The sequence below is a fragment of the Ovis aries genome, chromosome 18, assembly GCF_016772045.2.
Source record: "Ovis aries strain OAR_USU_Benz2616 breed Rambouillet chromosome 18, ARS-UI_Ramb_v3.0, whole genome shotgun sequence".
Taxonomy (NCBI): domain Eukaryota; kingdom Metazoa; phylum Chordata; class Mammalia; order Artiodactyla; family Bovidae; genus Ovis; species Ovis aries.
In genome coordinates this window covers 62,149,085-62,163,121 of record NC_056071.1, presented here as the reverse complement: position 1 = coordinate 62,163,121, position 14,037 = coordinate 62,149,085, and the positions used below count along the sequence as shown (strand labels likewise).

Below are 14,037 nucleotides of genomic sequence, written 5' to 3'. Positions count from 1 at the left end.
AACAGATATGCCGGAGTCTATCAGGGAGTCCCAGTGTCAAGGAAAACAAGAAAGCATGTAAGTTGCGGGACGTGATGCCTTGGGGGCAGTTTAGAGACATGCTGAAGACAACCAGTCAGAAGACTGCAACAGCTGCTGAAACTATGCCTAACAAGGCCTCGGCCCCACAAATGGCCTCGGGAGAAAGAGAGGCATCACAATCGGCCACGAGGCAAAGAACAGCAAGAGATGACTCAAGTTTGCTTCACTCTCAGAGAAGGTAATATTGAAGAGAAAAATGGGGAAGAGAAAGAGTTTTGTTTTTTAAATTGAAGTACAGTTAACAAAACTCTTTCTCTTCCCCATTTTTCTCTTCAATATTACCTTCTCTGAGAGTGAAGTTAATCTGGGCTTTCCTTGTGGCTCAGCTAATAAAGAATCCGCCTGCAATGCGGGAGACCTGGGTTCGATCCCTGGGTTGGGAAGATCCCCTGGAGACGGGAAAGGCTATCCACTCCAGTATTCTGGCCTGGAGAATCACAGTCCATGGGGTCGCAAAGAGTTGGACATGATTGAGCGACTTTGACTTTCACAGTTAATTTACTATGTTTTAAGTGTGAAAAAAAAGTTGGTTTCGATAGAGGAGGGAAAGAATGTGGTTCTATAATTACTAGATACTTGTGCAGAAATAACCACCAGACTCATAAACAGGGCTACTGAACTCTAGAAAGGATTCATCTACTTGGGATTCACCTATATAGAAGTGACAGATAACGTCATGTTCATAGACAGAAAGATGGAGAGTGAAGACAGGGACACAACTCTGAAGAACTTTAGGAAGCAGGAAAGACAGAAAGGGAAGGAATGGTCAAAAGGTAGGGAAATTTCCACCCTTAATTACATAAGAAATCAAGGGAATACCAGCTTTAAGTAAGAGGCACTAGCCAACAGCAACAAATGCTAAAGAAAAATCAAAGGACAGGAATTAATAAAAGGTTACTAGGACTGGTGATTAGTTATGAAACATTAAAAGTTCAGTGTAGTGGTGAGTGCACAACTCACTGACTTGTACATTTTTAAATGGGTGATTTGTATGATACGTGAACTGTTATCTCAATAAAGCAGACATGTACACATGTGCAAACAGAAGAGATTTTCTGGAGGTGCAGTAGGGCAGAAGGAAACTGTATGGGTGATAAAGAACGAACAGGCTATGAAACAGGTTATTGTTTCTTCAGCACAGAGGAGCATGAAGGATGCTGGTAGCCAGAAGTAGTCATTAGAAGAGGCTGAGCAAGCCACTGCGCGGTTAAGGGGCCCAGAGACAATAAAAAGCCTAGGGATGATAAAAAAGAGCTTGCTTTTTCTCTGAGATAGAGGGAAGGAAGAGTGTGAGAAAGATATTTAAAAAAATCATTTAAGGGGGTGAAAATAAATCATAAGAGAGCATCTCCATTCTCTTTGGAAAGTGCCAAGACCTCTGCTGAGAAGAGAGGGACAGAGTGGAGAAAAGGATCAGAAACAGTCCAGTAGGGATTAAATAGGGACGGAAAAGAATTCAAATCCATTTTACCTTGCTGTCATCACCAAAACCCATGCTAATAATCTACCCTGTATGCTGTTAGACTCCAGGACAGGATGAACAATAGGCGCAACACAGTGAAAATAAGTCATGTAAATAGAGTCCTCTAAATCAGTCACCCCCTGAAACAGCTCTAACCTCGGTTCTAGAACCCTGTTCCCTATTACTCTTCAATTTTTTTTTTCACAAGACTCTACAGAGTTATAAATTTTCTCATTAGCAGTTCATGACTACTGTGAAAATGATGGAGAGATTTATGAGCTCCACAAAGCAAAAATCTCTCCGTAAACAAGCAGCATGTCAAGGCATTTCAACAACATCCTTCAGGAATGTGCTTTAAATGTATCACTTTAACTGAGAAAAGATTAAATGCATTTTCAACATTTAGAATTATGGATACTTACAAACTGGAATCAACAGTAAAGGTCACTACTTAATTTTCTCATCTGGTACACAGACTGCCTCTAAACAGTAACATTTGGTTATTCACTTTCAATTGGCCACTTCCACTGGGACCTTAATAGTTGACAAAGTGGCCTATGGCATTGCTAGGTATCAATAACTGGTTTTTATATTACTTTTGCATTAACATTACATTGATTTTTATCTGTTTGATTCATCCCCGGGATCTGGTACATAGATGGCGCAGAATAATGAATGAAAGAAATCTACCTTTCAACAACTTTGTAGCTCCCACCTAGCCCTCTAAGCCTTGAAAATACCTTTCTCTTATTTACTGATTGACTTTGAAATATGTGAGGACAATTTTTCTTTTCCTTTCTCTTTTGGGTAAAGAAACAGCTCTGTTTTCTCAGTGTGGCTTTTAGTATTTCAAGAGCCTCCCTCAACATTAGCAATCAACTATGGAAAACAATATTCTTCATATAATCTGCATAGTATGAGTGAATATACTAATATTCACCAACATGCCCACTGTGTGTCCGCTGAGTTGCAGCATGCCCGCAAGCTATGTTTTCTTATCCTCACAATTTATCCCTGAGAAAATGGAGCCAAAGAGACATGAAGCAACTTGCCCCACTCCACAGTCAGTAAATGCGAGAAACACAATTTGTCATTAGAGTGAAACACCACCCTTCCCCTATTTGGAGAAAACTTTACAGTTCACTTCTGTAAATGGAACATTACATCATACAACCTTTTTTTTCCACCCCCAAGTCAGGTCTTCTTCATCTCAAACACACACACAACTAAATTTTTGTGAATTCAGTAATTCTTGGCAAATCTATATCTTGTTAATTTTGGTTTATAATTTCAGCCTATAAGAATGCTTTGAATCTAAGTGTCATCTAACAAACTTGCTAACTATTACTACAGATTTTGAGTATATTTATTAATTTGAGAAGCATGCCTCATATATTTAAAGTGGGTAATAAAAAAAAAAAAGTGCTAACCAGAGTGAAAGCAAGACCAGAGCCCTGTAGCTTTATCTCCAAAGAACGCTTTTCAAGTTGACTTGACATCAACCTACTGATCAACATTTGGGATTTGGCAATCTGAAGGGCTATAAATCCATCTAACCAGACCTTATTCAGTGTACATTTACTCTGGCATCTATTACATGAAGTGGGATTATGTTCAGTGTCCTTAGGAAATTATCCCCCATCAGTCTAGTGAGCTTGTAACAAAATGAAATATGATTTGTGCCACTAGCTTTCTTTTAATGGAAGCTCCGCCAGTTTGAGGCTATGAGCCTGCTTTTCCAAATACTTAAAAACTCTTTTTGATCATCCTAAAGATCCTAATATAGATTAGTAATAAACTCTGGAGTATGACTTCAATGGTGGATTAGAAGGACGTGTGCTCAGCTTCTCCTGCAAGAACACCAAAATTTGCAACTAGCTGCTGAACAACCACTGACAAGAGAATGTCACACCAAAAAAAGATACTCCACATCAAGGGCAAAGGAGAAGCCCCAACAAGACGGTAGGAGGGGCAAAATCATGTTTGAAATCAAACCTCACACTCGGCAGAGACACTGAGAGGGCACAAACAAAACCCTTGTATGCACCAGGACCCAGGGGCTGCACAAGAGACTGAGCCAGACCTGCCTTTGAGTGTGTGTGTGTCTCCTGCAAGGTGTGGATTAGCAGGGGCCGCCGTGGGAACAGGGGCTCCGGCTGCAGCAGACCTGGGAGGAGCAGTGTGTGGCCTAAGTCCTCTGGGAGGAGGTTGCCATTAGCCCCACCATAGAGCTGCTGAGCAGATGACCCACAAACTGGAAAACAATTATACCAAAGAAGTTCTTGCACTCTTGTGAAAGTTCTAGGGCCCAGCAGATTTCCCAACTTGGGGATCTGGCAAAGGGACTGAGAACCCCCAGGGAATTTGACTTTGAAGGCCAGTGGGATTTGAATACAGAACGTCCACAGGACTGGGGAAACAGCCTCTTGGAGGGCACAAACAAAACCCTGTGTGCATCAGGACCCAGGAGAAAGGAGCAGTGGCCCCACAAGAGACTGAGCCAGACTTGCCTGTGAGTGCCCAGGACTCCCTGGCGGACTCGTGGGTTGACAGTCAGGGGCACTGAATACAACAGTCCTGGGAACTGCAGGGTGCTGGCCTAAGTCCTTCTGAAGGAGGTTTCCATTAATGCAATTACTGCTACCGCAGTTAGACCTCAGGCCAAACTACAGGGAGGGAACACAGCCACACCCATCAGCAGAAAATTGGATTAAAGATATACTGAGCATGTCCCATGCAGGACCATGCCTTGCAGGGCCACCCAAGACAGATGGGTCATGGCAGAGAGTTCTGACAAAATGTGGTCCACTGGAGAAGGGAAATGGCAAACCACTTCAGCATTCTTGCCTTGAGACCCACATGAACAGTATGAAAAGGTAAAAGATGAATTCTTCAGGTCAGTACGTGTCCAATATGCTACCAGAGAAGAGCAAAGAAATAGCTCCAGAAGGAATGAAGAGGCTGAGCCAAAGTGGAAACAACCACCAGCTGTGGGTGTGACTGGTGATGAAAGTAAAGTCTGATGCTGTAAAGAACAATAGTGCACAGGAACCTGGAATGTTAGGCCCATGAATCAAGGTAAATTGGAAGTGGTCAAACAGGAGATGGCAAGAGTGAACATCAACATTTTAGGAGTCAGTGAACTAAAATGGATCAGAATGGGTGAATTTAATTCAGATGACCATATATCAACTACTGTGGGCAAGAATCCCTTAGAAGAAATGGAGTAGCCATCATAGTCAACAAGAGAGTCTGAAATGCAGTACTTGGGTGCCATCTCAAAAATGACAGAATGATCTCCGTTGTTTCCAGGGTAAACCACTCAGTATCACAGTAATTCAAGTTTATACCCCAACCACTAATGCCAAAGAAGTAGAATTTGAACGGTTCAATGAAGACCTACAAGACCTTCTAGAACTAACACCAAAAAAAGATCCTTTTCATCACAGGGGACCAGAATGCAAAAGCAGGAAGTCAAGAGACATCTGGAGTAACAGGCAAGTTTGGCCTTGGAGTATAAAATGAAGTAGGGCAAAGGCTAACAGTTTTGCCAAGAAAACACACTGGTCATAGTGAACACCCTCTTCCAACAACACAAGACTCTACACATGAACATCACCAGATGGTCAATACTGAGATCAGATTGATTATATTCTTTGCAGCTGAAGGTGGAGAAGCTCTATACAGTCAGCAGTAACAAGACCGGGAGCTGACTGTCGCTCAGCTCATGAACTCCTTATTGCCAAAATAAGACTGAAATTGAAGAAAGTAGTGAAAACCACCAGACCGTTCTGGTATGACCTAAATCAAATCCCGTATGGTTACACAGTGGAAGTGACAAATAAATTCAAGGGATTAGATGTGATAGACAGTGCCTGAAGAACTATGGATGGAGGTTCGTAACACTGTATAGGAGGCAGTGATCAAAACCATCCCCAAGAAAAAGAAATGCAAAAAGGCAAAATGGTCATCTGAGGAGGCCTTACAAATAGCTGAGAAAAGAAGAGAAACTTAGGGCAAAGGAGAAAAGGAAAGATACACCCATCTGAATGCAGAGTTCCAAAGAACAAGGAGAGTTAAGAAAGCCTTCCTAAATGATCAATGCAAAGACATAGAGGAAAGCAATAGAATGGGAAAGACTAGAGATCTCTCCAAGAAAATCAGAGATACCAAGGGAACATTTCATGCAAAGATGGACAGAATAAAGGACAGAAACGGTATGGATCTAACAGAAGCAGAAAGTAATTAAGAAGAGGTGGCAAGAATGCACAGAACTATACAAAAGAGATCTTCATGACCCAGGTAACCACGATGGTGTGATCACTCACCTAGAGCCATACAACCTGGAATGCGAAGTCAAGTGGGCCTTAGGAAGGATCACTATGAACAAAGCTAGTGGAGGTGATGGAATTCTAGCCGGGCTCTTTCAAATCCTAAAACATGATGCTGTGAAAGTGCTGCATTCAGTATGCCAGCAAATTTGGAAAACTCAGCAGTTTCCCAGGACTGGAAAAGGTCAGTTTTCATTCCAATCCCAAAGACAGGCAATGCCGAAGAATGTTCAAACTACCACCCAACTGCACTCATTTCACCTGCTAGTAAAGTAATGCTCAAAATCCTTCAAGCTAGACTTCAATAGTATGTGAACCGAGAACTTCTAGATGTTCAAGCTGGATTTAGAAAAGGCAGAGGAACCAGAGATCAAATTGCCAACATCCGCTGAACCATAGAAAAAGCAAGAGAATTCCAGAAAAACATCTACTACTGCTTTACTGACTTCGCTAAAGCCTTTGACTGAGTAGATCACAACAAAATGTGGAAAAGTCTTCAGTTCAGTTCAGTTCAGTCGCTCAGTCGTGCCCGACGCTTTGAGACCCCATGAAAATTCTTAAAGTGATGGAAATACCAGACCACCTTGCCTGCCTCCTGAGAAATCTGTATGCAGTTCAAGAGGCAACAGTTAGAACCTTACATGGAACAACAAGCTGGTTCCAAATTGGGAAAGGAGTACATTAAACTGGCTTAAAACTCAGCGTTTAAAAAACAAAGATCGTGGCATTTGGTCCCATCACTTCATGACAAATAGATGGGGAAACAATGGAAACAGTGACAGACTTTAATTTCTTGGGCTCCAAAATCACTGCAGATGGTGACCTTAGCCATGAAATTAAAAGACGCTCCTTAGAAGAAAAGCTATGACAAACCTAGATGGTGTATTAAAAAACAGAAACATTACTTTGCCGGGAAAGGTCCATACAGTCAAAGCTATGCTTTTTCCAGTAGTCATATAAGGATGTGAATGTTGGACTATAAAGAAGGCTGAATGCCGAAGAACTGAAGCTTTTGAACTGTGGTGCTAGAGAAGACTTTTGACAGTCCCTTGGACTGCAAGGAGATCCAACCAGTCAGTTGGAAATCAGTCCTGAATATTCACTGGAAGGACTGATGCTGAAGCCGAAGCCCTGACACTTCCGTCACCTCATGTGAAGAGCCGACTCACTGGAAAACACCCCGATGCTGGGAAGATTGAAGGTCAGAAGAGAAGGGGACGACAGAGGGTGAGCTGGCTGGATGGTGTCACTGGCTCAGCGGACGTGAGTTGGAGCAGGCTGCAGAAGATGGTGGAGGACAGGGAAGCCTGGCATGCTGCAGTCCAAGGCATGGAAGAGTCTGACATGACTGAGGCACTGAACAACTGGCTCTAGCACCCAAAGCCATTCAACTGTTCTCTGCAAAAACTGACATTTACCGGACTCCAGTCTTTATCATTAACTGCGCTTTTAAGATTCCTCAAGTGTTATGATCAGTGACGTCACAAACTTATCTGTAAGTATTTTGGTATATTGTTTATTTGACCCTGAAAATATGAATCAGATTTAATCCAATTAAGTACTCCTTATAATCTCTACTCCCTTGACCTTAATCCTTCCCCGTTTTGTCTTGACCTAGTTTTAAAGAAAACAGAAAACATTTTTTCTTCTGTATTCTCAGCAGACCCATTGCCTTCAAATATAATCTCCTGAAATGAGCAATTTATTTTGTAGGCCAAACCATGACTATTTTTCCTTCGTGACATTCAATTTTAGAAATGACGCCTACGACATAACAATCTCATTAACAATTAGAATGTTTCTTTATTGCCTGTTGGTGCAAAGTAAGTTCCATAAAATGGAACAAATGTTTAACATGCTTTTATGCAAGAATCAACTAATATTTTTCAACAATGTATCACAAGGTAATCGAAGTGAAACAGTTAAAAAACCCACTAAAATTACACACCAATGGTAGTCATTTCAAATAAACCAAAAGAATCTTGGATAACTATTATATTCATAGTAAACAGGCAGGCATCTAAGAACACTAAGATTCTTAACCAATCAAATGTCTATGAATATCGCCACTATCATCATCATCCATGCATTCATTCCATGATAGCTCAGTTGGTAAAGAATCCATCTGCAATGCAGGAGACCCCGGTACGATTCCTGGGTCGGGAAGATCCGCTGGAGAACGGATAGGCTACCCACTCCAATATTCTTGGGCTTCCCTCGTGGCTCAGCTGGTGAAGAATCCACCTGCAATGTTGGAGACCTGGGTTCGATCCTTGGGTTGGGAAGATCCCCTGGAGAAGGGAAAGGCTACCCACTCCAGTATCCTGGCCTGGAGAATTCCACGGACTGCACAGTCTGGGGGGTTGCAAAGAGTCGGACACGACTGAACGACTTTCACTTCATGCATTCATTAAGCAATACGGAGAGATTAGTATCCTGGCAGTATTTTAGGTGCTGAGGATAGAAAGCTTTGTGCAGCTCTCCCTCTAGCAACATCACTCATACAAACCGTAATCAGCGCTAAGATTGCAAGGCATTGTGCTAGGTATCTTTAACGAGCGAATTAGAGCTACCCAAGCATCATCAAGTTTACGTTAAAAACATAAAAAGGCCACTTTCAACTAAGTGCTCTGAGCAGTCGGTCCTAATGTTAGAAAATTTAGCGAAAGCTCCGTTTTAATTGGCAGGCCAAACTTCGGGAGCGTTAACCACCATGTTTTGTGCGGATAATCTGAGAGCTCTGAGATACGCCTCTGGACTTAACGCCTCAACTTTTAAAGAACAATCTCTCCAGTAACAAACCAAACAACCCTGGAGAGGGTCTGTAAGCGCGACATGAACGGAAGAACGTAACTGCTAATAATCGCGGAAGCGCGTTTTCCTCATTCCCAGTCCCACCTTCTTTGCACCGGTCTTCAAACTCCGAAGTCAGAGCATTCTAGCTGTGGAACAATACGCAAAGACTCAAGCTTTACCAAGGCTGGAACCAACACACTGCGAAATGACTGGAACGATGTGGACAGTCAGCGATTATATCGCCGAGTATGTGAGAGTGCATAAGACCCCCTGCCCTTTCTCCCCACTTTCCAGAAAGACCCGGAACCATAACCGCCTTTCACTTCGTGGGTTGCTACCTGCTCTAGAGTCCGAGCCAGGTTCCCTGACCCGCTCCTGCGCCTGAGACCCTCTTCCCCGAGCGCGTCTCGGAAGCCGCAGCCCCGCCATCGCCCGCTAACGCTGATTCGCACCGGGGCGTAGCGGAGGGAAGCGGAATCCAGGAAGAGAGACTCCACCAGAGGCTGGAGGCTGGTGGCCATACCCTAACCCGACCTCCAGGTACGCAGGACTTAAGGGGCGCTGCCCGAAGTCCGTCGCTTACTCACCCCAGGCCTGAGGTAAGCCCCTTAGCGACGTCTCTCCTTGCCGACTGCGGCCATCTTGGACGTAGAATGTCGGGGGTGCTACGCCATCGCGCTGCGTCTATGACGGAAAAAATGAGCGACCGGAGGAACGCCGGTCAGCCAATGAGAAGGACGTAGCGCCCTCAAACCAGGAAAGAGCCGCCAGTCTCCTCCGGGCCCCTCCCCTCGAGTCGGAGGTCGCGGCGTGAGGGAGGAGGGGCCCGCTGGAGGGCCCAACCCGTCGGTCCCGCCCCCTGGGGGGTCGAGGGGGGGTGGGGGGAGAGGGAATTCTGGAGCAACCGAACCTGCTAACGGAACTGAGGCGCGAGAGGCGGGCCCCGGGCGGGGGCGGGGAGTGCCGGTCCTCCAATCAACGCTCGGGCCTGGGCTCTGCCTAGCCAATTATGGCCCGGAAGCTGGCGGGCCGAGCTGGCTGCTCCGGACCGAGGAGTTCGCTCGTCCAATGGCTGGGGAGGAACCGGCGCGGAACGGTCAGGGGGCGATGGGGCGGGGCCGCGCCCCCTGCGTCTGAATCGCGGGCCAATGGGCGGCGGCGGCGGCGGCGCCTCGAGGGCGGGGCCCGGGGGCGGGCGGAGCGGGGTTGGGCCGCGGCGGCGGGGCTGTCTGAGGCAGCCGTCCCGCCCCCTCCCGTCCGGCCGCCGCCGCCGCCACCGCCGCCGCCGCCGCCGCTGCCTGGGGCTTGGTTGAGGTGGCTTGTGGGTCCCGGCGGAGTGTGGCGCCGCCGCCGCCGCGCGACGGGGCAAAAGTGGGCAGGTGAGTGCCGGCGGCGGCTCCTCCTCAGCGCGCGGCCCTCGGAGCCGACTCGCGCTGCCCTCCGCCACCGCCAGCTAGCCAGCCCCGGAGCGCTGCGCGGCCGCCCCACGCCCGGGCCGGCGGCCCTCGGCCGTAGTCAGGCCCGCGCCCCGCTGGCCCCTCTGGGCCCAGAGTGCGGAAGGCGGTGTGCTCCCTGGGGGCCCGGCGGGTCGGGCCTTGGGCGCCGGGAGTCCGGCGAGGTCGGCGTGCGCCGCACGGCCCTTCTGCCCTCCGGCCTTGCCCGGGGCTGGGGCGGGGGTTGGGGCGCGTTCATCCCCTCCCGGCTCCCAACGCCTCCTAGTCCCCGCTCCGCCCGCCCCGAGACGGCGGCAGCAGGTGCAGGAATGCCCGGCCCCTCGGCGCCCACCGGGTGGGGCCGGGGTCCGTCCCTCTCGCGCCCGTGGGCTCGGCCCTGCGTGCCGCTGGCTCGCGCACCCGCTTCCTTCCTCTCTCCTCCCTCCTTCCCGTCGTCACCCCGCCGCCTGGGCCAGGGCTGTGTGGCTTTCGTGTTCCTCTCTCCACACCTCAGGCGTCCGCGGGGGTGCCGGGGACTAGCCCCTCCCTCGCCCCGCTTCTCTCCCTCACTTTCCAGTTATAAAAACGGTCGTTGAAAATAGGTCATCTCTCTTCCCACGCGCCCCTTGGCCATCTTCCCCACGCTCCGTGCCCTACTAGGAAGAAGAATTCAGTGCTTTGGAGTTTATCATTCCGGGGTATCAAACTCTTTTTCCTCGTGACTCCAGCCTGGCGATGCAAGTCTGCACCCCCTCTCTCCTCTGTTTATACTCCGGGGTGGGGGCGTGAGGGGGTGCGGGTGCAGAAGGGAGCCGATTAGTGAGTCGGGCGCCACTTGCTGCGGGGAAACAGGCGCGTGGGGCGGGGGGGAGGGGCGGAGTGCTTACCCTCGCTGTGTGTTGACAGGTTTAGGATCACTTGGAGTGTATTGTGTTCCATTTACAAATACAGGAGGTGATGTTTCAGAAGCAAAAGTGCTTTTAAAGTACGTTGACAGGTGACTTTTGCTTTTAACATCCTCTGCGGCGTTAACCCTTTAGCGACGGATCCGAACATAACTTGCTTGCGGTGTATGGGTTTGTCAAAACTGGCAAAAGTGTGGATTTTATCATGTGCAAATGATACCTCTTGCCCATTTTTCCTCTCCAAAATGACCCCACTGCTATTTCCAAACTGAAGAAACTAGTAATTATTTAGGAGAAGCTTTTTTTTTGAACTGTTTGAAGTGAATGCATTTAACTTGAGAGTATAGCAAAATAAAAGCAGCTTTTCTCCACCATTAAAATTTGAAAAGACTTACTTGAGCCATGATGTAGTGTGTCTATTCGGGCTACTATGCATGCAGTCTCATCTTACCAGATTAGTCCCTGGGGCTGTTGTGATTGATAGTTTGGAAAGGTTCCAGCATTTTGAGGAGTTTTCCTCTGGCCCAGGGAAGTAATGTGCAAAGCCAAGTTCTCAAACAGCTACAGAACAACTTTTATGCGCCCTCAACAACCTCAGTTTTCCTTCTGCTACCCTGTTGTTTGTCACATATATATATATATATATTTTCAAAATTGTAAGTTAATGTGTGCAGTGAAACTCTAGTCTGAATGAGTTAAATAGTGGCTGCTTCTGGTCTCTTCTCCAGTGATCCTTGGAATAGTAATGATGTTGGACTCAAAGGTGAAACATTTATACCTGCATGTCTGTAGACATGAAAACTTCTGTTCATCAGTCAATAATAGTGCAATAAGATTGTCAGGAAGACACTAATGTGCAATAAGATTGTCAGGAAGACACTAACACTAAGCTGCTCTTCCGTGTGGTGAACATTTAGGCCACATTTTGAATGATGATTAAACCTTTGCTTTAGAAGCCATTGGAAAATGAGAGAGCTGTGAAGGTTGTACTGAAAGTTTTCCATTCTAAAGTTCAGCCCCTAGAAAACTGTTTTATTCTAAGAGCTCTGATAACTGGTCACAACCTTTCCTTAGAACTTGCTGCTCTCATGATCTTGAAAAAGATGACAAAGACGGGGGTGGCTGGAAGAGGCTGTCTGCAGTATGACCGAGGTTCCTCGCAGTAAATGTCTAGTAGATGGTCATTGAATTCAGTGGGAACCAGGTACCTAGTTTGTGGCCTGTGGAATTTTAGTAAATATATGAGTAAAAATCTTAACCCCTGGCTCAGGGTTTCTCTTTTTTTTTGCAAGGTGTCAATCTAGTTTGAGATATTCCAAGTCCCTTAAAATGTTCGAACTGCATAGTTTCTCTCTCTTTTTAATCAGTAATCTGCAGTAGTTTTTAGAAACGTAACTTGTGATACTGTATCTTTCTTGATGCAGTTTGATGAATATCTGTCACTGGGAGGTTTTTTATCTTTAGAAACTGGTTTTCTCAATTAAAAAGTAATATATCTGGGCCCATTGATTTATCAGAAATAATATTTTGATTTCCTATGCATCCTTTTTTCTTTGTACAATTGAAGAAGTGTTTTATCTTGGCTATCAGTTCATTCTGAATCATATTTAACTGCTTACAGGTATTAGTTTAAGGATTCCTTGCTTTTGAATTTTCCTGATCCTAACTTTTATTGCCTGTACAAGTGTACCTTACTTGGCAAAATTGACTTCTGTATCCTGGATTTCCTTACGTTATCTCAGTTTTCAACTCATAAAATTGGAAATTGTAAAATACTTTTATCTGCAAATATAATTTACCCATCAAGTGAAGTTGCTCAGACATGTCCGACTCTTCCGGACCCCATGGCCTGCAGCCTTCCAGGCTCCTCTGTCCATGGGATTTTCCAGGCAAGAGTACTGGAGTGGGTTGCCATTTCCTTCTCCAGGGAATCTTCCCGAATCAGGGATTGAACCTGGGTCTCCCGCATTGCAGGCAGACCCTTTACCCTCTAAGCCACCAGGAAATTTACATGATGTTTATTCTCAAAGTAAATTTCTAACAAAATAGTAATATAATTTTTTTTAATTACGAAGGAATTGAGACTTCTTTTTTCTAAGTCACTTAATAGTCTTATGGGGAAAAAAGTTAACAGAATTGGCAAGATTAGCAATCCTTTCTGTTGTTAAATTCCTTCAGTAACTCAGGCCAGAGATTAGCTCTGTAGACTCCTTTTCCTTCTGGGAGTTTCTTCTAGGTTTAGAAGTAAACAGATTGTAAAACCGGAAGTACAAACACAGCTATTGACAATTTTCAGCTGAAATAAATTTGAATGGAAGAAAAAAAATGATTCCAAATGATTATAAAATTCAAATTCCAAAGTTGAGGCTTTGAAAAAATTTTTTCTTATTCAAGTCCTTTCCAAGTATTATTAGAAGTTAATTAAATAATCAAGATAAGCCCAAACACTCTTGGCTTGCAATGGAAGACGAAATCTAATTCTGAAGTTAAGATTTTGAGAGGTAAAGTGGTACTGATTACCAAGCCAGAGTAAAATTTTAGCCTCTCACATGTTAATACTATTGGGCATTGGTGAAGTTGGACATCAGGCTGTGCTGATGAGGCTCTGCTACCAGCTGTCTATCACATTGCGTAAATTGATTAACCTCGCTAAACTTGACTAAATTGCATAAATTGATTAACCTCGCTAAACTTTCTCATCTGTAAAGTGGGCATAGTATCTTCCTTTATCTACTGTGTAAAATGTTTACCTCAGTTCCTGATACAGAGAATGCCTGAATGGTGCAGTTAGGACGAAGGCGGTCATGTGGGAACCTGCCCCAGGGCGCACACGCTTTCAACAGCCTGGAAACAAACAAAATGACAGTTAGCCTGGAAACAAACAAAATGACAGTTAGCATGAATAATTGCATTTGGAGTAAAACTGCATTTGGATTTATTGTTTAATGAAGCACTCGGATCTAGCTGAAGGTCAGTTTATGTAACCAAGGGTTTAGTTGGTTATCACCTTATCCTAAAGGCTGTTTTAA

The 14,037-nt window shown here is 45.5% G+C and overlaps 2 protein-coding genes across 16 annotated transcripts in view; one reads left to right on the top strand and one right to left on the bottom strand.

Moving 5' to 3' along the window:
• Positions 1 to 9,328, bottom strand: part of CCNK (cyclin K) — a 29,593-nt gene extending 20,265 nt beyond the window's left edge. For both annotated transcript variants that reach the window (XM_027957382.3, XM_027957383.3), the window contains exon 1: positions 9,258 to 9,328. The gene's annotated coding sequence lies outside the window, so the exon portion shown is untranslated. The remainder of the gene's footprint in view (positions 1 to 9,257) is intronic.
• A 539-nt stretch (positions 9,329 to 9,867) lies between these two features.
• The window catches only part of SETD3 (SET domain containing 3, actin N3(tau)-histidine methyltransferase), a 76,966-nt gene continuing 72,796 nt past the window's right edge, over positions 9,868 to 14,037 (top strand). For 9 of the 14 annotated variants that reach the window (XR_006056916.2, XM_027957380.3, XM_042235475.2 and 6 more), the window contains exon 1: positions 9,868 to 10,049. The gene's annotated coding sequence lies outside the window, so the exon portion shown is untranslated. Of the gene's footprint in view, positions 13,979 to 14,037 lie in introns of all 14 variants that reach the window. The other 5 variants (XM_042235476.2, XM_042235474.2, XM_042235473.2 and 2 more) reach the window with 2 other exon arrangements.